Genomic DNA, 25,063 nt, shown 5'->3' on the forward strand with positions numbered 1-25,063 from the left:
TGGCCATGCAGGCTAAAGCGAATCCTAAACAGGTTTTTAATATGTAGCAAGTAAAAGGAAAAATGTACATGGCAGAATGATTTTAAAGAATGCCGATGGTAGGGAGGTAACTGAATCAGTTGATATAGTTGAGTTACTGAGTGAGCACTTTGCATGAATATATCGTCCAGGTGGTGACATTGCAGAAACGAATAAACCAGCAGATTATACAGAAATTGTGGTGAATCAAGTGGAGGTGAGTAGTCTATTGCATAACCTCAATGTCAATACATCTGTGGGATTGGATGGTATACCAGCTTGTGTTGTACGAGAAGCAGCTAAAGAATTGTCAGTACCCTTGAACATTTTGTTTAATTTGAGTCTCGGGTCTGGGTTAGTCCCGAGGGGGTGGAAAGAGGGGAAAACAGTTCCACTGCATAAAGGTGGTTCCAAGCCTGCTGTTGTAAATTACCGACCGATTAGCATATCAGGAATCATTGTCAAGGTCTTAGAGAAATTAGTCAATTAAACAATACAGGATTGGATACATGAAAATGGGATATTGTATGGGAGACAACATGGTTTTGTGAATGGTAGATCATGCCTCAGTAACTTGCTCACGTTTTATAACACAGTGATGGCTGAACTGGATAGGGGTAATGGGTTTACAGTGGTACTACTGGACCTTGCCAAGGCCTTTGATAGGATACCACATGGAACCCTAATCAGTAAACTGGAGCAGATGGGGATGGATATGGTGTTGGTGAGATGGATAGGAGTGTGGTTGAAGGAGAGATACCAGAGAGTAGTTTATACAGGAGTGGAGGCTAAAAGACGGCATGTGAGTAGTGGAGTACCGCAGGGCTCTGTTCTTGGACCACTGCTTTTCAATTTTTTCATCAATGATATAGGAAAGGATTTGAGAGGAAGTGTTCACTTGTTTGCTGATGATGCAAAGTTGGGTAGAGTAATTGTGAGTGCACAGGATGTCAAAATTTGACACGATGATTTGGATAGTTTGGAGGACTGGGCTAGGAAAAATAGATGTCAATTTAATGTGGCAAAGTGTAAGGTTATGCACTTTGGGGTGAAAAGAATAGCAGCAGTATATCGCATTGGTGGAACCATACTCCAGGAGATTGATGAGGCCAGGGATTTGGGAGTGTTGGTCGATAGCGAATTGAAGTTTAGGGGGCACATTGCAAAAGGGACTAAAACAGCTCAACAAATCACTTGGCTTCTGAAAAATACTTTAACATGCAGAGACAAACAAGTTGTTGTTCCTCTGTATCGAGCATTGATAAGACCCCGTCTGGACTACTGTGCCCAGTTATGGGCACCAGGGTTTCTTCGTGATGGGGAGGAAGTGGAGAAGGTCCAGAGACGAGTGACCAAGATGATAGCAGGTCTGTGGAATAAACCTTACGAGAATAGGTTGAAGATTTGTGGGTTGCAGAAATTGGACGATAGGCGAAGGAGGGGTGATATGATTGAGATATTCAAATTACTGAAGGGTTTCTATAAGATTAATCCAGAAGATATTTTTGATAATATGACTGGTGGTGGGAGGACTAGGGGCCATGCATGAAAGCTGGGCAAGAGCGTGGTTGACAAGGGTGTTACGGCTAGGTTTTTTACTTGGAGAGTGGTGAATGAGTGGAATAAGCTTCCAGAGTCTGTTGTGGGTGCTACGACCGTGAATGAATTCAAGGCAAGGTATGATAGATACTGTGTGAATGTCGAATATTTGTTCTTGACATGAGGTTAGGGCCTCCCTCGATGAGTCTGTCGACTTTTAGAGTTGCGCGGAACAATAATAATAATAATAGTTGGTTTCATATTGTTTTTAAGAAACATGGTTACCCTACTTACAGACACTGGTTAAGTATAATGTCTTAATTTCTGACTATAAAAAACAGTCGTACTTAAAGTACGACTGTTCGAATTTGGTTATTTTACATAGAGAGTGCAGATAAGTAAACCCATCAGGTTTCCCAATCTCTTAAAAATCGTTTGGTGTACAAAACCAAACACAGATGTGATAGCTAATAATGTAATTGTGTCTTTGGAAATGAAAAAAGTAAAAATGAATTAAATAGTGACAATATCTGTAGATGTCTCAAACACTATTTGATCATCATACTTTAAATAGCACTGTTAGCATTTGGTGATTAGGAAATTGTCTAATGCTACCTATTGACATAGTTTGAGTTATCTGTATACATTCCGTTCACATACTCAATCCCCGAACTGATAATCTCTAATGGAATGTTGGTGTCATCATGAGAACACACCGAGCAAAACATCAAAAGGGATGATAGATGTGGAATTGTATGCTCACATAAACATATCATATAATCCAAAGTTATAAATGATTGGAAATTGGTAACATGGAAATTAAACTATTTACAAAGTATGGAATACTATTGAGCTAATATTCATTTGAAATAATAAGAAATAACTATTTATTTGTTCTGCTGGCAATAAATGTTTCTAAAAGAAAACGCTAATGGAGAGTTCAAAACCTCGTTTTGTCTCATATCCGTTACTTAACTTGCTAACGTCAAAGAAAAATAAATAAACGAAACAAATATGTGTTACAGAAATAGGTTAAGAGCACAAGGAATCGAAGGTAAAATTAATAGTCAGAGAAGGACAATCAGTTATTTATTTATTTCTTTTTTGCTCGGTTATTCTGATTAGAATTATATGTATCGGCTTTAAAAAAAATAAAAGGTAAGAATTAATTTTAATACAGTAACAATTTCCCACAGAAATGAAGAGTTCCAACCTAAACACACGATTTCTCACCTAGGTAGAACAACTTTGCGACCGGATATGAGACATATCTACAGTGTGGAAAAATAAATTCACATAAAATGTATTTATTTATTTATTTATTTAACTCAGTTATTCTGTTAGAATATCTTGGGAACTGAATTTAAAAGTAAAATAGAGGAAATACAAATCTACCAGAATTCCAAAAACAGGAAATTGCATGTACTCTCAACTCTATGATGTCATTTGGACAGACTTGAGGCAAAGTGCAAATGATTTACCAATGATGACCAAACGGAAATAATCTAAAAGGAAGAAATAGTTGACTAAATTTCATGTTATTTACAGAAATTTCATTTTTTTTCAACATGCGTTTTGTGTCTTGTGTGTGTGTGTGTGTTGTGCTGTGGATTTAAATTCAACTATTTTGGATGTATTCGTATTAAGAAGAGGCCTTCTGGAAAGACCGTAAGTAATTTAAATTTTCACTAGAATATCTAGACTACATACAAAAGGTGTTGTAATCCATTTAAATGTATATTTATTTTAATTTATTTGTTAAATGCCATTTGATTTTTCTCATGACTGTAAACTAAAAAATACCAATAGCCAAACATTTTGTAAAAAAGATAAGTTTTATTAGAAAAGTAATGAATTTAAGATCTTTAATGTAGACAAATCAAAATATTCAGATGAGTTATGTATATGAGAAAAAAGTGTGTGTTCGAGGGGAGACACCAGCATATAATTATATTTTTCAGAAAAGCCTAAACGCTGTCGCCATCACGACTTTACACTGAGAATTCCCAACCTTTAACAGTAACGAAACTTTTCACCCCAAAATGTATTGGAAAATATGTTCAGCCATCTATAGACAACCAAAGACAATACTTAACAAAATGTGTCACTCACCCTGGGAAAATTCCAAGATATCTTATCTCTAAACATCGCCCACTATTCCATAGGCAAACCAAAACACCACATGTCACAGAGACATATGTTCTCCAGAAATTTACAAACACATAACGTCACGATTCCTTATCTCAAAAATAACCACAATCCTATACGTGAATCAAACACACTATGTTATGTCCCTGACAGAATGGGGCTCCCAAGCGAAATTCCAAACAGTCCAACCTGTGTCTTATCCCTAACAATCACCCATAATGAATTCGTGTCATGATTGGTGACTGACGTCACCAATCATGACACAAATCCTTATCCACTAATATATCTTCCTTTTCAATTCAAAACAATAATGTCACCTATTTATAACTAACAAATGACGTCACTTATCTTCGTCTGATAATAACACACATCACGTCACGATTCCTTATCTCATCTTGATCTTAATCTGGTTAAAAGTGTCCCACCAATCATGACATGAATTCCTTATCCATCTTCTTTTTCCATTCAAAACAATAACGTCACTTATTTACAAGTCACAAATTATGTCACTTATCTTCATCTGATAATAACACACATCCACATCACAATTCCTTATATTATCTTGATCTTGATCTGGTTAAAAGTGTCTCACCAATCACGACACGAATCCTTGTCCACTAATATATCTTCCTTTTCCATTCAAAACAATAACATCACTTATTTTCAACTAACAAATTAGGTCACTTATTTTCAACTAACAATTTACATCACTTATCTTCATCTGATAATCACACACATCCGTGTCACGATTATTTATCCTATCCTGATCCTGATCTAGTTAAAAGTGTCAAACCAATCATGACACGAATCCTTATTTCTACCATCACCAATAATTCCATATGTGAACCAAAACACGAGAACTGACGTCACTAACACATATGCCCCCAGGGAAATTCAAAACATTCCAAACTCATTGCATCACACAGACAATGACATAATCAGATGAACAACCAATCACGTCACGATTCCTTATCTTATCTTGATCTAGTCTGATGTGATACCCCCTACTACTGCCATAAACTAACTTTCCTTCTTTGGAGGCATCTGTAGCCATAACCAATAAACGGAATGAGAACCAAATTTATATTGACACATTTGAAGGCAATGGGAGATGATTTTCACAAAAAAAAGATTTAGTACCAAAAGTCCCCGATAGGGGGAATTTCGGCGCTGCCGAAGCGCAAGCTGTCAAATGTTTGGAGTAAATGCAGGTAAAAAGGATTATGCAAATTGTACTGTGCGTACATGACAGCAGCGCCACCAATTCCACTTAAAAAGGGATTGGGAACGTTCCGTTACTCAATCACAATTTAAGAAGTAGAAACCTTAATGAGAAAATAGTGCTTGCATCTTAGTATGAAAGGAAATAAATATATTGAAAGAAATAATTGTCAACTCATATAAGAACATTGATTGTATAATATTAGAAAAATTAGATAATTAATGTACAGTATTTAGTTATAAGAATGTTGTATGAGAGAGGCTGGTTTTTACACTTGAAATAAGAGATTAAAGATTCGAGTTAATTCTTATAAAATTTTGGAAAGGGGATTAATTTAGTATGGATGACATAGAGGTTAGCTTAAACAAAACCCAAAGCTCAAGGTCATAATTCCCGAATTGAGACTTCGTCGTGTGTCAGTCACGTGCACACGGACCGCATGATGTTTTGGCAGAAAAACACCACTCTAATTGGTCAGTGAAAGCGACTCCAGTAAGGGGGGAAGAAAGGAAATTGAAGAAGGCGCCGGTGGGGATCATCGTATAAAATGATTAGGAGCCCCTCCTCCCCACGAGGCTTTTTTCCACCGAGTTTTCTTCACGAGTCTTCGTGTAGATCTCACGCGGTTTTTCTGAGTTACGGGTTAGGAGTTTTCTCCGTCCGACACAATAAGGAAACAAAGTGTGCGGGCTTTCGATTCCGTGGTCCTATTGTAAGAAATGAGGGTCGCCGTTTAGTTAAAAGAAAGTGTCAGTGTGGTTCATCGTCCAGTGATCGTAACGAGAGAAAGAAAATTCTATAAAGGAGTCATTGCCACGTGGTGAATTTCACACCCATAGAATAGATGGATGATCTATTCTATGGGTGTGAAATCTATGTATGAAATCTATGATATATGTATGACCTTGGTGGAAGAATGTAAGGTAAAGATTCTGAAAGCCCATCTTAGTGCCAAAAAGAACTTAGGAGTGATAAGTTATGGAAGAGTTCGTCCTAGGAAGGTAAAATATCGGGAAAAGGTAGAGACCAGTGTAGAAGACCCGAGTCAAAAGGTTCTCTAAAATCTCGTGTCAATTCAAATCAAAGGTAACTGTAGTCATTGTTCAATTACTGAACAGTTGGAGGGATTAACGAGAATTATACTAGGACTTTAGTACATGTCAAATTAGAATAAAAATGAGCTCGTTATTATTAATTAATACTCATTCACGTACCTAGAGATTTTTGCATGTACATTGTATTTAATTAAGAGAGATTTAAAGGTCAAAAGTGTGTATTAGCTCAGCGAAAGGATGATTTTATTCCATATTGTCTTAGTGAGAAAATTAGAGTAACTGATTAAATATGTCCTAGAAAATACAGAATTACAGCGTGATCAAACCATTAAGGGGTTAGACAAAGGATCAACTAGTTCTAGGATTATACATGTTTGTATGTATAGGATCTCTTATGATCACAATTCACATGTAGGGTCTTAGCCTAATACTTGTGTTTAGCTAGAGAAAATTTCTATTATATATTCTTAGTATTGAACTGAGTTTTATTTGATGAAGAGTGGAATTGCACCAGGTTTAAGAGTTCAATAAACTTTTGTTCATTGAAAATACAGTTGTCTGAGATTGCCGCTGAATGCACCACTTGTAACAACGTACGAACCTAATCACTTGGGGAGGGGGGGGATTTTTGTTAAGTTACGAGATAAAGGTCATGACTGCATATTAGTTTCACACTCAGACATATTTTGGTAATTGCTCCTTGTTTTTGAATTTTATGTCTTAAACTAAATGTCCCGAATGTTGCAGTATGAAATAAATATTTAGGGACACTAAGGGGAGAAGAAGCTTGAATATTTGTATTTGGGTGATATCTCGTACATAAATAAGATTTGGACAAAGACAAATTAGAGTTTCACATGTAAGGATAGTCGAAAGCTTAATAATCGTAAATTGGGACACAACACTGAGAGTTAGACCTGACAGAGGATGGAAAGCAGTGCAAGAAGACACAGTAACAGATGTTGCTACTGCGGTGTTCAACGACACAGGGACCAGTACTGGTCCAAGTGCTCGTGCCGTAGCTTGCAAACTTGATATGGCTTATGGTAGAGTCTGGAAAATCTTACGGAAAAGGCTTCACTTCTATCCGAATAAGATCAGTCTTGTGCAAGCACAAACTAACTACCGCAAATTATGATAAGCGCATGACCTTCGCGCTAACGTTTCTTGCCCGAATGGAGGTCGATAATGACTGGCCTTGGAGAATATTGTGGGATGATGATGCTGATTTTTATCTAAATGGGTCGGTCAACACTCACAACTGCAGAATTCGAGCATGTGAACATCCCCAAGCGATCCAGCAAGTACCACTGCATTCGCCAAAAGTAACCATGTGGTGTGGCTACAGCCGATTTCATAATTGGATCATACTTTTTTGAGCATATTACTCCTGCAGGTCCTGCAACCTGCTACATTACTGGAGAGATTTATCAACGAATGCTGGAAAATTTTGTCATTCCTGCATTGCAGCAAAGACAATGTTTGGACTCCATAATTTTTATGCGAGATGGAGCACGGCCACACGCATTGAACATTCAATACAGCGCCTTTTACGCCAGCATTTCAGTAATAATTTCTCAGTAATGAGAGGGCTATCAGTCAGTTCTTTCCGACGGCATGGCCGCCTCGATCCCCGAACATTATCACGCCATATGACTTTTGGCTGTGGGGTTATTTGAAATCCGTTGTGTATGTCGGTGGCGTTTCCAATTTGTATGTCTTGAAAAATAACATAAAATGGGCTGTTATGAACATCCAATCCGACCCCTTACGCTCAGCTGTAGAGCATATCCCACGCAGGATGCAATTTGTTGTACACAAGAAAGGTCAGTACATTGAATATCGTGTATGTGGTCCAGGGGACCCTGATTCTGATGAATAAAACATTATTTCCTGTGAGTTCAATCACTACATTAATTTCTGTGTCTCTCGCAAGTTGTTGTTTTAGTTTAATTATTATTATTATAATTGTAAAGCTGGAATGACTGACGCGGCTGTCGCTTACACCGTCGAAATGTTATTATTCCATTTCATCTGCCTTTAATGTAATTACCCACTTGTCTTCGGCTCCTCCAGCGCCAAAATTTCCCCTATCGGCGGCTTTTGGTACTAAATCTTTTTTCGCCGAAATCATCTCCCCATGCCTTCAAAAGTCTTGATATAAAATTGGGAATCATTCCATTTATTGGTTTCAGCAACACATTCCTCCAAAGAGGGAAAGTTATTTTTTGGCCACCTGGTATATAGTATATATATATAGTAGGAAAAATATCTCTAGCCCAACCAAGTAGAAAATGCATATACGTTTGCAAATAATCTTTTCTTGGAGAGAGCGACAATACAAAAGTTAGCAAATGAGACTAAAAGAAATCCTCTGGACATTTTCGATATATCAGTATTAGAAAGAAGAATGACTATAGCAGGATGATGTTTGTCAGTAATAATGGCAGAATAATAAATACCGAGGAGGATATTGTAGATATGTTAAATAAGATTCATTAAAACATTCATTCCTTGTGATTGTTGCATAAAATAGAACTTGAGAGCAGTGGGAATTGGAAAGGAACCAAAGATGGTGAGTGAGCAGGAGGTATATGAGGAATTGAGTAAACGTGATGTGTTCAAAGCCATGTGACTTGCTGGTATAAGAAATCGTGTCTTGATGGATTGTTCAAGGGCGTTAACAAAGCTTTAACTTCCTTGAATCTAAGACTCATGTTACATTGTAACATGAGTCTTAGACTAGCGCAAGGTCCAAAGGAGTGAATAGATGGCAGAATTGTGCCACTTCGTAAAGGGGCGATAAGACTAAAGCTTCGTATTATAGGCCAATCTGCTTCTCTGGAGTTGTGGTCAAGGTGTGCAGAAGTGAGTAAGAATTCAGAACTGGGGTGAGAGCGGTAGAATTCTCTTTAATGGATAGTGGGTTTGCTAAAGTCAAGTCTTGTTTTAACAATCTGCCATTTATATTACTTTCTTATTATAACAAGGTGACGAATACATTGGACATGGGGTATGCATATACAGTAATATATTTACATTTTGCAAAGGCTTTCGATCGATTATCACATGACAAACGAGTAGGAAAAAGGAAGAAATGGATTTTGATAGTAGACTACTGCAATGAGTGAAGATTGGCGGTGTATGATTGGTATCAGCAGGGTGTTAATGGGACAGATTGATATCCCAGAAGAGGAAAGTCACTGGTGGTATGCCCGAGGGGTCTATTTACGGAGAATTGTTATTTAATTTATATGTGAATGACATTGGAACGGGTTTATTTAGCGATACACGATTATTTACAGATGATTCAAATTTCTGGAGGGTTATGGGACGTGGAGTAGATGTTGTAGCTATGCGAGAGTACCTAAATAGATTGTCTGAATGGGCAAGTGTGTGGAGATAACGGTTTAATGTTGCATAATGTAAGCTTTTAAAATTTGGGAAGCAACGACTGGATGCAGAGCACAGGATTGGCAGGGGTTTAGAGGATGTAAAGGAGATGAAAGATTTCGTAAAGATGGTGGATAGAAACATAAAATTTAGTGGACAATTTACTAAAATGGGAACGATGCAGCTGATTATGAGAATCATAAGGAGATCACTTACGTGTAGAAGTAAGTACGTTTTGATTCCATTGTGCGAGGCTTTCATAAGGCCGCAAGTGGAGTACTATGAACAAATTGGTCGCCAGATTTTCAAAAGGATGATAAGATGTCGGAAATGGTTCCGAGGTTATTAATGCAAGCAATAGATTCAATATGAGGACAAATTGAAAGAATTCAAAGTACAGAGCCAATTTGTTAGTATGAAGAGGTGAGACATGCTTCAAATGTGTAAGTTGGTAAGGGTAATTACCAGATTAGCATGGATGAGATTTTTCATAGAACATCTGGAGACTGGAAGAGGACGACAGGTCATTCGTAGAAGATGTAATAGGAGGGTATGAGAACGGATGAACAGTAGTTTTGTTTTTTTAATGGTGAATGTTGGGTGCCGAATGCATTGTCTGAGAGTGTGATGAGTGCAGGGACAGCGAATGCATTTAGCTCAAGGTATGACGAGCTGTGCATGTGAGAGTGGGATCTTCCGCGATGAGTCTCAGGAGTCCATGGAAGTCTATTGATAATGATAATAATAATATCCCTACCCAAGGAACACGGCCTTGTCATGGCGGTAGGGTATGTGTGCTTGAATGATGTTCAGAACTATTCTAGCGCTAGCATAGCTGCCAGCAGGGTCACCCTTGTCAGACAGGTCACAACTTAGGAGCCAGAATAACAGTGTTCCATCCCACATCTAATGGTGAAAAGCAAGAAAAAATCCATATCGGGTCATTCGACGCCCGGGTCATCAAAGACTGCATCAGATGTTGATGATCTAGACCATCAGGCGACAGATGGGCTACAGGACCCAACTCTCCTTGCTGGGCAATCAGGGCAGGAAGCTGAAAAGTGACTGCAAGAAACCTATTATGAAAAATGGACCGTAGAAGAAAACTGAGGAGTTATGAAATGTTTTTACAGAACAACACCAGAAAAACGGGGTTTTAGAAATCGTATGCATTTAATTTCGAAACAACCATTCCCAGAATTTGCAATTAAACAACAAAGACTTATGGATCAAAAGAATTTCATTTTACATAACAAAATATTTACTGAACTTGAGCTGCAAGAGTTACGTAATAAACTAACAACTCTAGTAACAGCATATCATTAGGAGGTATCTATATCAGACTTTGGAATTTAACTCAGTAAGCATCAAGCTGACGACATACCTCAGAATGTTTTGACAGAAGCGCAGTGTGAAATGAAGTCAGTGATATTGGAACATATGAAGTCCATAAATGACCTTATAAGACTACCACCATTAAAAGCTTTGCATAAATCAAAGATAAAACAGCTCCTCCGAGACGTAAATGCTGTTATAAACACCATTGCAAATAAACAGCATAAAGGAAACAAATCAGCTCTGATACAGCACAGCCTATATCATTGCAAGCTTGCTTGCAAACCGCAAGAAAAAAATCAGAGAATGAAACAATCTGCACCATGGAAAATCCGGTCGGAACGAAAATTCGACAAACTAGGAGATGAACTCAACTTAAACAGTTTTGAAGAAGGATGGCTGAAAAATAAAAACATCAAAAACAAACTGATTAACACCTATACTGTAATTTGGCCAACAAAACAATTACTGAAGTTACTGAACAGCGAAAACAAAGAATTATAGCGACTGCACAGAAAATTAAAAGATATGAAGGCAAGAATAAACGAATTTTGTACAAAATATGCAATTTCGACAGAACCAACGGCAGTTGTTAAATCCTGAATGAAGACCTTTTTATCAAAAGGGTCATTCAGTCAGGATTTAACAAGAAACAAAATTCTGATCTAGAAATATCTGTATTTTTAGTCAAGAAAGCAAAACGAAAACATGTTAGAATTACCCTAGAAAGATGTAAAATAGGAGTGAAATTTCTATGTCTAAGTAAAAATGTATTGTTTAAGAAATTGCGGATATTTTAAAATTCTCTGTGGATATTTTAAAATTTTAAAGTGCGAACAAATGTACAACGGTTGCTTGCTAGCTGCCTACGATGACGTAATGCCAGAAGTGAAAGCATTCGCAGAAAGCGAACGGAAAAAGCATTCTACGAATAGAGCGTTCATCGAGGAGAGAGGTATGACGCCACTTAGTAAGAGCGAATAGGAAGAAGCCGTGAATAAGATTCGAACGTGGAAAGAGGACGCTGTAACAGAGGATAAGTATGAGTTCACGCGTGTTTGAACGCCCTGTTTTTTTCCTGTTCCGGTTTTTTTTCTCTTGTGTAACAGCAGTGCTGACCGACCGACGGCAATCTCCTTCCCGGTTGCTAACTGAAGGAGTCGGGCATGCTATACGCGAGATGACGGTAATTCTGCAAATTGGGCCATCGGTGAAGTTTTTGCCGATGTTGAGATGGTAAAAGGTTTCCTTTTGATGGAAGTCGAGCTAACGACAGCAAACCATGAGATGAGTGGGTGTCCAGCAAAGAAAAGTGGCCATTTCGTAACGAACACGTGACTTCTACGTGGCGGCAATTTCCCGTAGCAGATAGATATCCCCTCACAAAGGACAGACGAAAGAATCACGACATCATTACGTCAAGGTGGTAAAGTACTGAAACTTTTTTAAGTATGTAATAATTAACTTTGGAGGAAAGAAGTAACCAGGAGGTTCTGACCAGGAAGAAAAAGAACTTTAAAGTAACTTTGTGCTCAGTGATTTAGTGACTGTATTGGACTGGTAGTCTGAGAACTTTAGATTGTGCAGTCATCATCATCATCATACGTATCAAGGATTTAGGCCTAGCATGGCCTGTTCCGGCTTTAGAAATCATCGTTGAATCGTTTAAGAGGACGTCCTGGTTTTCTTTTTCCTAATGGCTTGTACTTGAAGCTTGTTTTGGCAATCTTTCTGTTTTCATTCTTTGAACGTGTTCCATCCATTTATGTTTATATTTTTTAATTTTTTCTATTACTGGTTCTTGGTTTAATTCTTTCATGATATCTTCGTTTCTTTTGTGATCAAATAGGGTATACTTTGCAGTTTTTCTCATAAACTTCATTTCTGCTGTTGTTAATCTTTGTTTGTCTTTTTGTTTTATAGTCCAGATTTCGTTTCCATACATTAAGACTGGTAGGGCTAATGTATTGTATACTTTTAGCCTGGTTTGGTTTTGAACTAGGTTTGGTTTAAATATAGAGTTAATTACTCCTGTTATTTTTAAATATTTTGCAATTTTTATGTTTATATCTTTTTCATTTTCATAAATGATCATACATCCTAGGTAGTTAAATGAATTCACCTGTTCTAAGATCTTGTTATCTATTACTATTTTAGTTCTTGCTGGATCTTGTCCTTTAAAGGCCATATTTTTTGATTTTTCCGTTGATATTATCATACCATAATCTTTGGATATCTCATTTAGATTTAAAATAGCTTTCTGTAAGTTATCTTCAGAATTTGTAATTATTATTTGGTCGTCTGCAAAGAGGAGAGTGTTTATGTTAACTGTAGGTGAAAGTTTAATTCCTTGATGTAAATTTTTACTCCATTTTATTATTATTTCATTTAAGTAGATATTAAAAAGAGTTGCTGAGAGGGGACATCCCTGTCGACCCCTTGGTTTATCTCTCTCGTATATGATAGCTCGTGATTTAATCTTATTTGTATTTGATTATTTTCATATATACTTGTGATAGCTTTTAGGATATTATTTGGTATTTGTCTTTCTTTTAATATGTTAAATAATATGTTTCTTTTAACTTTGTCAAATGCTTTTTCAAAGTCAATAAATGCAATATGTGTTTCTAAATTATATTCTCTTCTTTTCTCTATCATTAATTTTAGGCAAAAGGCTGGGTCTATACATGATCGTCCTTTTCTAAATCCATTTTGTACCTCTAGAATAAAGTTTTCGGAATATTTTATTAGTTTGCTATTTAAGATTCTGCTATATATTTTGTAACAGGAATTTAGCATACTGATACCTCTATAGTTTTTAGGGTCATCTCTATTACCTTTCTTAAAGATAGGCAACACAAATGCTTTTTTCCATTCTATTGGGGGTATACCAGTTGAGTAAATTTTATGTAAAAATAATAAGAGTCTTCCTTTGAATCTTGTTCCTGCGTATTTATATAGTTCTGAACCTAGCTTATCTTCTCCAGGTGATTTTCCGTTTCTTGTTTCTTTCAGGCTGATTTCTAATTCTTCTTCTGTTATTTCCTTTTCATTTTCGTTAATTGTTTGCCAGTTGTCTTTTTTAAAATATTTGTCTGTCCACAATTCTGTGTAGTAATTTAGAAATTCTTCTAATTTCAATTCAGTTTAATTTTATGTTTTCTTTGGTATCTGCATTTAAGGTTTCAAAATCTTATGTACATTGTGCAGTTCCTAATTTAATGTAAAGAGGTCAAAAATTGACAGAAAGTTTAGTTTAGAAATTGATCTTATATTTTGTGCTATGTGTGAACCTAATTCGCCCATGGAATATGAATTGTATACTTGTCAGTTTGAATATTTATTATTTTCTTAGCTAGTTATTTAGTAATGATTTCAATGATTTGCCTTTGACATGTTAAACTTAATTGTAATCTCTTCGTCCATTTAATAAATATGTTTTTCTATGTAAGCCTGAGTTTTGTCTGCGCATGAGACTGATTTTACCACTCGTAAAACCACGGACCTACGCATAAGGGGAATATAAAGGAAGTTAAGAGTATTTTGGCCATGACTGTATGTAAGATTACTTTAAGCTACGTAATTAATTTAATAAAGTTAGGTAACACTTCACCTCCGGGAAAGTTTCTTTGGACAAGAATGTTCTCTCCTGAAGCTCTGACTCGCGCAGCTAAAACAAACAAATATCCTCAGAGCTTGAAAAGGGAAAATGGTCCCAGAGAGATAGTTTAGAGATATTCTTAGTAGGCACAAGAGAAATAATAGTAGTGAAATTTATAGAAAAACAACGACGTCACACAGTTATTTCAGTCTTTCCAGAGAAATACAAATGCAAACAATCAATCACCAGAAAAAGCAGAAACACTCAAATTTTGGAAGTCAATCTGGGGAAAATACTATTGAATATAATCATGGATTAAAGAAATAAAATCACAAATGAAACCAAAACCTGGAGTGCACCCAGTAAAGATGATCTACATGGATTTTGGTTAAAGCATCTAACCAATCTTCATGAGAAAATGACAGAACAATTTAATTATTTGTTGCAGTGAGAGTCAGTGGAAGACTGGATGATACCTGTGCGCACTTTTCTCTTCATGAAAGATAAGGATAAGGACGCAGACCCTAGTAATTATCGTTCAATAACATGACACCAACTATGCTTAACCTGTTCACAGCAATAATAGCAGATTCCATATGCCACTACTTATCAGATAATCAGATTTATCCGATTGAACAAAAATGCAGTTTTCAAAAGTCTAAGGGAACAAAAGAACAGATCCTTAATAATAAATTGCTTCTGGAAAATAAAAAGGCAAAAAAATAACTTAAACACCTCATGGATAGAGGGAAAGAACATTCGAAAATCCCTGCCACATTCTTGGATAATAAAATCACAACAAATGTTTTGAATTAGCAAAAACACATGTTCGTTTCTGGCTGCTGCTATGAAATCATAAAAATAAAATTAATAGTCAACAATGAACGATTCGGAGATATCAGAATTATACATAAAATATCCCAGCGTGATTGCTTGTTGCCATTGCTCTTCAACATTTGTTTGATACCTTTGGATTCTGTCTATGATTATGACGAAATGTTTTATTTTGTCTATGATTTTGACGAAAACAAAACTTGGACAAAAATTCTTAAATATAATATTAAAATTTCCCATATCGAAATTCGGCTCAGCAAATTGACTCTTTACTGAACACAGTTCGTATTTTCAGTCAGGACATCAAATTTTAATATGGTTTAGATAAATTCGCAATTTTATCTATTAAAGGAATAATAATTAATGACACTAGCAGTTTTAATTTTCATCAGGAGAAATATATAAAAGCAATTTCAGTCTATGAATATTAGAAGCCGGTAATATTCTCCAATCGAATTAAACAACAGGCAACATCAGAATACATCAAAAGAGTTAAAAGTATTCTGAAAACAAATGGATTAAACACAATTAGAGCAATGAATTCTTGGGCTATAACAGTGATCCGGTACACAGCTGGCATAATAGGTTGGACAAAAGAAGATCTAGATAAATTGGACCCCAAAACTAGAAAATTAATGACTATGCATCATGTATTACATCCACGAAGTGATGTTGACCGGTTGTACCTACCGAGGAGAACAGGTGGAAGGGGTCTGCTGCAAGTGAGACAGACTGTGGAAGAAGATGAAATTAGCTTAAAAAGTTACATCGACAATAGCTCTGAGCCAATGCTTCAAGCAATTACACAAGAGGATCTTCTGAAAGCAACAGTAAAGAAATGCGATTACAAAAGGAACAGCCAAAAAAATTGATATATGCGCTGGAAAAATAAACCATTGCAATTCCAATTTCTTAGAAATACCGAGGAAAAAATTGACGTGATAAAGACTTTGCAATGGCTACAATATAGATAGGATATATTAAAAAAGAAACAGAAGGATTTAATCAGCAGCTCAAAAACAGGCATTACAAACTAATGCAATGAAAGTAAAAATTTTGAACATCAATAATAATAGTAAATGCAGATTATGCGATCACAGAGATGAGCCTGTAGAACATCAAATCACTGCCTGCAGCAAAATAGCTCAAACTGACTATAAATACCGCCATGATCAAGTGGCCAAAATAATTCATCGGCATGTATGCAAAAAATACGGCTTTCCTGCTTCTGATAACTGGTGGCAGCATAAAATAGAGACAGTATTGGAAAACGAAACAGCAAAAATTCTCTGGAACTTTAGAATACAAACTGATCGGCATTTGGAACACAATAGAACTGACATCACAATTTTCGAACATCGACAGGTTTGGATCATCGATATCGCAGCATCCAGTGATAACAACATTAACAACAAAGCACTGGAAAAAATAATTACTAAAATTATCGAGATCTGGCAATCGACGTTGGCTGGCTGCTGCTAAGCACACCAAAGTCATCTCAATAGTTATCGGCGCACTTGATGCAATTTCAAAGAAGCTATCCAATTGTTTACAGAAATTATACATCAATTGACCCCATGTGATCCACAAAAATCAGCATTACTTGGAACAGTCCATATTTTACGACGCTAGCTGACAGACTATCCTTAGATTCATGGGTAAAATCTGAAATGCTCTATATCACCAGTCATTGTTTTTTGAAAAATATCTTTCTTGGAATGTAATCAATTATGTGAATGAGGAAGTAGTAGTAATAATAATAATAATAATAATAATAATAATATTATTATTATTATTATTATTATTATTATTATTATTGCCACAGAGGGCGCTGTGTAGGCACACGAAAGGGCGCGCGGTGATATCGCTGCTCCCGTTTTTTCTATAGTTTTAAAGTGGTTCCAACTCCTGTTTTTAATTTGAAAGTGTTCCCACGTTACTCTACCAGACTAATCATAATCAACTTCCTGAAACTGCGCATGAACTGAACGTTTATGATTATCATAAACGTTCTTCCTGAAACTGCATCTACAAAAAACCTCAGAGATGTAGATTTAAAATTAGGTTATGCAATTGACATCCCCATACAGCTTAACGACATTCAGACGGTAAATCGGATTCCTAGGAAAAGCAAAATACAAGGCTTGCCGCGATCTGCACTAGTCATCATAGTTCATCTTACGAGCAAGTCCACAAGAGACAATCTCATAAAAGCCAGCAGATAGAAAAGATCAGTTGCCAAGGTCTTGAAGGCATTGCAAGACAACACACCAATCTTCCTATCCGAATATTTAACACCATTCAATCAGAACCTGTTGTACCAAGCTAAAAAAAGCAAAAACAGAAACAAATTACCAATTTTTGTGGATCAGAGATGCCAAGATATTCTTGACGAAGTCACAAACTTCAAACCAAATACAAATAGAAAGGCTGCCACAGTGAAAAAAAAGTCTCCTCATTAGTTCGAGAAAAGGACCACAATAAAAATGAATGTGAACCACCAAGACAGATGCAATAACACCAGAACATACCAGCAATTTCACTTTCATCAGACCTTTCAGTTCATTCATTTGACCTCCCAAACATCAGCCTACTTCCAGCACAGAAATCAAATCAATAAAAAAATAATAAAATAAAAAAATACATATATCTAACCGGTGTCATCCTCAGATAAGCTCATTAAGAAGCTTCGAGGATGCAAGCAGAAACATTATATCTCAACCGAGTTCAACAAAAAAAAGAATTATTTACTACATTGAAGTGCTGTAGTTACAGCTGTTTAAAGCTGTTAAAGTTGTGGAACCACAAAGTTCTGTAGCATATTGGCATACCTGTTAGCATTGACGGAACAGGTCACTGGTCCATTTTGGCGATTTTTCTCGAAAAAGTATGGACCGATGATAAAAGATGCCGTAAATCCGCACCGCACTGTGATTTTGGGCGAGTGGATAGGCATCTGCAGACACACGTGCGGATTAGTTGCAGCCCAAATGCAACAGTTGCGTGTGTTAATATCGCCGTTCAAATAAAAGTGCGCTTCATCACTCCATAAAATCTGCCACGACCATGCATCATCTACTTCCATGTGCGCTAAGAATCTGAAAGATAAGTCGATTCGTGTGGTCGCATCACCAAGGCGCAATTTTTGAACATGATGATTTTATAGGGGTAAAACATCAACATCTGTTGTAGGATTTTCTACTCCATTGTGTATGCGATATCCGTTTGCCGGGATATTGCTCGTGCACTGCTGGAACCCTGCGCATTCGTCATCTCCTGTTCCACAATAGCAGTTGCAAATTGTTCAACTTGTTGTTGATTGATTGGTTTGCGTCCCCTGCCTGCCTGCACTGCTAGAGTAGTTTCAAATCGCCGAATGAGTTTTCGCAAGTTTGTTACGCTAATCGGGCCTTTTTGTAAATTTTTCATACGCCGAAAATCACGAAGACAGGCACTGGCATTATTGTTCCGCTGATAATAGAGTTTGACTAACAAAGCACGATCCCAGGTAAGGTAAGAGGCATCGAAAAGCAGTTCGTCTACGAATGATAAGAAATTTCGCAGGCTTTCCTTTTATTGCATGATCGCTCACAAGAAACTCGATTATGCAAATTAATGCATTTTACTCGGTAAACAGCGCCAAAATTTACCCTGTTGGCTATTTTGGTACTATTTTTTTCGTTAAATCGAATCTCCATGTTCCACTGTGTACGTCTACCGACTATTGGTGTGTTTCGTACAATAGTCTGTAGACGCTGGAGGGCTCTGAACACTTGACGTTATTTTATAATCACCCGGTATGTAAAGTAAGTATCATATGTATAAAAATGTAAGTAATGTATCATATGTATGTAATGTACGTAATAACTGTAACAAAAGTATTCAATTTAGAGTGATTATATCCATTGATATTGTATATATGGAGTGTAAAATTGCAAAGAAACATCTGTAATAATCATCATTATGAATATTATAATAATATACGTTGGAAGCAGTTATTGTTATTATTATTATTTATAAAAAAACTTTAAGTACGAGAAAGTATTTGTTATGTATAATTGTGTTCCTAATAGATGTATGTAATTTATCTGAGAAATAAAAAATGTTAAAAAAATTCAAAATTATATAACAATTCTATAAAACTATATTTTTAAAAATTCGCAATGAACAATATGGATTTACTAAGGGAAGGTCATGTTTTAGCAACTCGTTCACATTCTAGGATAATGTTACCATTGAACTAGACAAGGGGAATGTATTAACTATGATACGTTTGGATTTTTCCTAAGGCTTTTGACAGAATAAAACATGACAGACTGCTGCATAAATTGGAGAAAATGGGTTTGGGTTATGCAACATTAGCATGGATAAGAGGATGGCTGACTGACAGATATCAAAAAGTGGTATATGGGAGATCTGAGTCTGCAGGGTTTAAGGTAACAAGTGGCGTACCACAAGAATCAGTGCTTGGTCCACTGTTATTCAATCTGTACATTAATGATATTGGGAAGGATTTGACAAGCGACATGGAGTTATTTGCTGATTATGCAAAGATAGGCAGGGTAATCATGGATGCTGCTGATATGCAGTCCTTGCAGAACGATTTGAATAAGCTGAAATTGTGGGCATGGGAAAATGGGTGTCAGTTCAATGTCAGTAAATGTAAAGTCATTCACTTCGGCATGATTACCTATGCCATGTCGTATTATATTGGTAAGATTAGGCTAGAAGAAACTGATGAGGCTAGGGATCTTGGAGTGTTAATAGATAGGAAGTTGAAGTTCAGGGCCATGTGGCAAAGATTACAAATACAACTCAAAAGATAATTGCAATGCTTAAACGAACGTTCACATGTAAAGATAAGGATGTTATTTTGCCTCTTTACAAGGCCTCTGTAAGACCTCACTTGGACTATTGTGCGCAGGTCTGGTCTCCTGGTTTCCAATGTGATTCTTATATTTTGGAGAGAGTACAAAGGCGAGTGTTAAAAATGATATCAGCATTGTGGAATACTGATTATGAAGACATGTTGAGAATTTGTAGATTGCAGACACGGGCAAACAGGAGAAAAAGGGGTGATGTGATTGAGACTTACAAACTGCTGAAAGGGTCATACAGGATTTCAATGAATGGGATTTTTCAATTTATGGAGGGCGGGGAAAGGACGAGAGGGCATCCTTGGAAGCTGAGAATGAAGGCTGCCAAGAAAGGTGAAAGGGCTAGATTTTTCTCTCAGAGGGTGGTGCGTGATTGGAACGGAATGCCATTGGATGTTTTCAGTGCAAGCAGTGTGAAAGAATTCAAGAATAAGTATGATACCTGGTGTGTGTAGTATGTGACCTCCCTCGATGAGTCTCTGACTCGCTGGAGGTCTCTCTTAATAATAATAATAATAATAATAATAATAATAATAATAATAATAATAATAATAATAAACAATTCGTTATCTAATAAAAATATTATGGTAATAATAATAATACCGTTTTTAAATAATAACCGTTTTTAAAGTTTGAAAATGGTTTTAACACATGTTTTTAATTTGCAAGTGATTCTATTTAATTCTACTTGTTATGCAGAAGACAGGGACCTTTAATTAATCGAAATCGGCTAAGTAATACCCAAATGTTGTGTGCTGAAAATAATAAACAGAGTAAACTCCTCTCACCAACCAGCAAAGAACAAAGGATGTCGCCATTTTAAAAGATGCACTTCAGTTGCCATAGGCAAGAAAGTTCAAAGGTCATGTTCACATAGAAGGTCATCAAGCACAATGAGCTGTAAAAAGTGCAACAAGTCATTTCGCAATGAACGGGTCGTGCCCCATTCTATGGATGTGATGGAACACAACACTACCAATGCTCTGGGAAGAACTCTGAAAGCAAGTGGAAATCAGAAGGAGCTACGAAACTGACCGTATAGCGCTGTCTACAATGCCGTGGAAAAATGAAGAATAAGCAAAAGCAACGACGCACACCAATGCAAACCCCTTCTTGATCCTAAAATTACAGATAACTTAGATTCATTCAAATGTATGGTTAAAGATTTGTTAAATACACACACGAAACAAATTAACAAAAAATTCGAGGAGTATGAACGCTACATATAGTTCAATAACTTGACCTCTGAAGAAAAGTTAGGAACAGTGCGAGAAATAAAGAGAAAATTAACTGTAGCGATAGAAACACAAGGAAACCTCACGCGCGAAAATGAATTGCAGAAAGAGTACAACACCCTCAAGTACCAAATCGAGCACATACTACAAAAAGAAAAGAAAAAAAAAACTTCAAATAGAAGGAATACCAAAAGAAAAGACAAAAGATTTAAACAACATAGTACAACCGATTATCATAAAAATTGGCAACAACAACACAACAACAACAGATATCGCCTCTGTTAATCGAGGCCCACAAAAAACAAAGAGAGACCGCCACTAATCATCGTATGATTTACCATCAGAAGTCTGAGAGACCGCATTCTTGCAACAAGTAAAACACAAGGCCGAAAACATCGATCCTAACTGACAAGAATCTCCCAACACCAACCTGCATAACTGAACACTGGACCGCATACTTTAAAAATGTTTTATACCAGGCGAGGAAAACAGAAATAGAGAAAACCCGAAAGTTCTTGTGGACGAAGGGTTCACATACATCTATGAGACAGAATGCAACCACTCGAGTTTATATATTTGCAAAAGAATCTGACCTACACAGCATACCAATATACATCATTACCACTCCACATCGTTAAGAACAGGATTTAAAATTACCTTAAAAATTATATAATGGAGACTCAAATCTGAGCGAACATATCCAGTCAGACAATATAAATTTCGAGGTCTTTGACTCTTTGAAGAAATGGTCAGACAACATTTACACCCATAACGACTTCACTATCGTACACACAAAAATAAGAAGTATAAAAAAACTCTGGCCTAGTTTGATAACACTGCTCAACTGCAATGCGCTAATACTGACCGAAGTTGCAATAAACGACACAGAAATTTACGCATACAATATTAAGAATTATCAAACCTACAACTTATGTAGACCGAACAAAAGAGAAGGTGGCATTGTGGCATTTATCAAAAAACAAATTACATTACGAGCGAATCAAAAACGCGTTTCGAACAAGCGGAAAGAATAATTTTGAAAATCACAATTAGTGTAAAACGTAGGATTAAATACAAAATAAACACAATATATAAAACCCCAGATAATAATCCGCTCAGCTTTCTGTATGAGTCAGTGGAGTATTTAGGTATAGTATTTACTGCCCCTAGCCCCACAGAAAGTGCCGCCCCTCATGATCCCAACCTCCAGTGACTGAAGCTGCCATAGAATCCCACTTGGTTCACATCACGTAAGTTTCTTTTGAATGGTGTCATTTTCAATTTTGGACAAAGTGGAAATTATTTCCGTCCATCCCTCACGAAGACTCCGACAGGCATCGTCACACGAGCAGACCAACGAGTAGGCGAAAGACGTTTGATTACTTTTGCAAACGTTTCCAGGTGCTTTCTTAGAACACCCCACCGATCTGTTGAAGATGTGAAAAATATGTACAGTTTCTGGAGGACATCAAAAAATGCAGAAGAGTGTGGAGAGGATTCGGCAGCGCAAGTACCAATTTGAGACAGAGAATATCCGGCGCACGGTATGAATTCTGCCAATGGATTTATTTCAGGAATTCTTGCTTGCAGTCCTGTGTACTTGCCTGACATGTGACTAGCATTATCATATGCCTGCCTTCTGGAATTTGCTACATCAATTCCAAGCTCGTCTAGTGAAATCAAAACTGCCTCTTTTAACTCTTCACTTTGTGACTTACGTTAGGAATGAAATGCAAGAAACTCTCCACAGAAGTTCCATGTTCTTTCACATATCGTACAATGAAGGACAGCTGATCAACCTGAGACAAGTCTAATGTTGAGTCAACACATATGGAATAGTACTACGCTATTTCAAGTTCTTCCACGATAACTCTGATTACTTTCTCGCCCCGCCCGTTATTTTAATAAATTCCTCATGCGTGGCAAAGGAAAGATGCGAAACGAAACTTTTTCCTTATTTTTCCCGATTTTGGAAATTTGCTCGGCAAGAAAGGGACCAAATTCACTAATCCCTAGTGTCTTTGTGTCAACTTACCGACAAAAATACAGTAGCTTTCCGTGCACGTGTCTCGGTCTGTACAGTTATGCAGAATCTGATTACATGCCAATATGCTTGCAGACTAAACTTACAATGAGGGAAAGAAAAATATTTCTCTACTTGTGAGTAGATGCGGCATATAAGGAACATGTTACAATTAAAAAACGAGAGCCTGGAAATTTCCGCCGGCCCTCAAAATTTGCCGCTCTAGACCCGGGCCTATACGGCCTATACCTAAATACGCCACTGGTATGAGTTAGAAGCATGGCTAAGCAGCATCGAACTCCGTACAACACATAGGCTCATTCTAATAGGAGATATTAACATAAATACTCTTTACCAAGCTTCCTCAACCACTAACACATATCTTGATATACTAAGTCAGTACAACATAAACCCTACCATTAACTCCACCCCAAGAGAAGAAATACTCAACAATTCACTAACACAATCATGCATTGATCATATCAACATACGGGCTCCCATCCGTACGTATACATCATCAGTAATTAAAGTCAAATTTGGGGATCACTACTCTGTCTCAACTTCGTTTTATTACGTTACCTACTCCTCCACACCCACCACCACAAAAGTCGACAAAACGCGATCATATTAAAGAGCATTGTCGACAAACTTGTAAAAAATACAGACTGGAATTGCCTAATTAAAATAAATGATCCTGTAACATTATACGGGAATTTTCAAATAAAGTTCACAGAAATATACAAAAAAGCAACAAAGCCTACACAAACGCGGCGACAAACAGAAAACAATTCATGGATAAATGACGACATACTAAATAGTATTATTGTAAACTAAAATATATGAAAAAAACTAAAAAAGTCACCAAGTAACACATATTTATAAACCTTATACAAAAACACAAGAAATCCAACTAACAACAAACATTCATAGGGCAAAAAGACGCTACTACTTCCAAAAATTCATGGAATATAGCGACAACATGAAGCAAACATGTGCTGCACTCAAGGAATTAGTAACTCGAAAAAAGAAAACTTAGCACAAGATTTTATTGCAGTTCCTTTTGGTTTGTGCCTTCACCGAAACGTTTTGCAATAAAATCTTGTGCTAAGTTTTCTTTTTTCGAGTTTTTTCGAGTTTTTTCTTTTTACATTCGCTCAAACAGGAATTCACAATCAATATCACACAACTCAAAAAAGACAAACTACCAACGATAAAAAAGTACCTACCCAAAGTCAACAACAAACTATGCATTTTCCACCCGTAACAAAACAGGAACTGAAAGAAGCGATCCTACAACTAAAACCAAAGACCACTCCAGGAATAGACAATATAAGAATCACAGACCTTATAACACACTTTGAACAAATAAACACAATACTTTTGAGACTCGTGAACATAATATTCGACACAGGCATTATTCCACAACAACTAAAAACTGCAATAATTACGCCAATATACAAACATGGCAAAAGAAACGACACTCTGAACTAGACCAATAGCTACACTACCAGTCACTTCAGAAATTCTAGAAAAAATAACACACACCAGACTACAGAACTATTTACAGAAGTACAACATCATCTCACAAAACCAATACGGCTTTCAGAAAACAAAAAGCACCATTACTTTATTAGAAGACATCGCCGACACAATAAACAAAGCTCTCGACAAAAACAAGTACGCCGTCCTTATACTGCTGGACATAACCAAAGCATTTGACACACTTGAACACGACATACTACTCACCAAACTATACTCAATAGGTATAAGAGGAACACTGCAT

This window comes from Typopeltis vanoorti, chromosome 21 (genome assembly GCF_054136105.1).
Source record: "Typopeltis vanoorti isolate ZY-2024b chromosome 21, IOZ_Tvanoo_1.0, whole genome shotgun sequence".
Lineage (NCBI taxonomy): Eukaryota > Metazoa > Arthropoda > Arachnida > Uropygi > Thelyphonidae > Typopeltis > Typopeltis vanoorti.